The following is a 1,888-nucleotide window of genomic DNA, read 5'->3' as shown; positions in this document are numbered from 1 at the left end:
TATGGCGCAAGAAATGTAGAACCCCCTTGCAGTTCTCTTTCAGTTCGCCTTCAGTTCAGTCTGGTTCAGTTACCGAGTAAAGCCTCACCCACTACGCAACGTGTGGTGCAGAGTAGGGCTCGTATCGCCCCAAATAGACTCGTGTTATCCTAATACCTTTGTTCAAGGTACCGTTCGCTATTTACTAGTAAAAGCCTTCATTACGAGTCAAAGACCACGTGGAGTGAGTAATTGTGCGTCTATACAGAGCACTTATAGCCGCGTGCAAATAGGAGAGACCAACGTCAAGTTCAACTCTGAACCACCGCGCACTACCGCGCAACACGGAGGATTTACCCCGCCAGCAGAGCCACTTTCCGGCAAGGATTATTCTTCAGTGCTTTGACTGTGGCGGCTGGAGCAGAACCGTCTGCCCACTGCCACTGTGGGATCTACACCTGCCCGTGGGACCATCGCCCAAGCCCGTCGCTGCCGGAGCAGAGACTTGACAGCTCTCATCTGCGCGGAGCGCACCCTGGGATCACCACTGCTTTCCCCGCTGCCACAGGGGTGACATCGCCCCCTTGAACCCTAGACTTGCATAGAGCTTTGGCCCCCTCTGCTGGCTTACAACCGGTAGTACACCCTTTCCCAGAATAACCAGATCTAATTACCTTAATATTCACTATTGATTTGACTGCACATTCTTTGCCTTATAAGCGCAATCTAAATACTGTAAACAATCCCTTTTATGTAATAAATATTGTAAACTAGTATTCTGTGTGGAAAACCCTGTTATTGTGCGAGTGTCGTCATCTAGAATACCTTTGTACGGTGTTGGCCAGTAATGTACAAGTCGGTAGTGATTAATGATATCAGTACTTGATTAATACAGTCAGGGAATTGTACCCCTCAGTTACACTATTCACCCTCAAATTTGTGTTCGTTTTTTTCATCTGCTGAAAAGTTGGGTTTTTGGAGTTATGAGGTTTTGTCCCGACAGCAGCGATAGGACCCGGGGAACATAGACATGCTTGATTGATTGATTGATTGAAAAGTTTATTAACAGATTGCAGAATGGGTACAGTACAGTACATCTCAATACATACAATTGTTAAGGGGATGCAGACCAGAGAAAGACTTTCGTCTTGTTTCCACCAGGGTCCCCCATTTTCAATTCATCATAACATATATGACATACATGACATACAGATAGACAGTACTGCTACATCTATACATTTATGACATATCAGATTTGCAAATACAGTACTGTTTGTGATACAAAAGTGTCCAGAAAAGGAGTGTATATACATTTGGCGTAGAAACTGTACATTGGAGGAGGTTGGTGGGGTGGGGTTGGGTGGGTTGGGTGAGGGCTGTACATTGGAGGTGGGGGGGGGGGGGGGGGGGGTTGGGTAGGGGACACACACACATTTTACACTGTACATTGGAATGTTGACAAAGCCTTTCTTGGTCATTTACTGTACAACTAGGTTAGGACATTTGTAGGGGCCAGTTTCGAATTGCAGTCTCACGTAGGTGTTTTTTGAGAGTGTTTTTGAAGGTGGGTAGTGATTCACATTCCTTTACAGCTTTAGGCTCCCGTACTGTTGTCCCATGTATGTTGAGTATGTCATAAATGAAATGGGGGACCCTGACGTAAACAGGACGAAAGTCTTTCTCTGGTCTGCACCTTAACAATTGTGTGTATTGAGCCGTACTGTAGTTTTCATTCATTAATTCATTCATTCATTCTGACGTGACGACCCTTCCTTCTTTTTATAGTATCCTCTGGGTCACGCTGCATAATATGGGATCGTCACGACTGACGTCATCACGTAACAACACACGTAACACTACGTAACCTTACGGTGAGGCGTGTCGATCCTCCGCTTCTCGTCGTTTCTCA

The sequence above is a fragment of the Notolepis coatsorum genome (assembly GCF_963971535.1).
Source record: "Notolepis coatsorum genome assembly, chromosome: 2".
Classification (NCBI taxonomy): domain Eukaryota; kingdom Metazoa; phylum Chordata; class Actinopteri; order Aulopiformes; family Paralepididae; genus Notolepis; species Notolepis coatsorum.
This window is presented reverse-complemented; position numbering follows the sequence as displayed.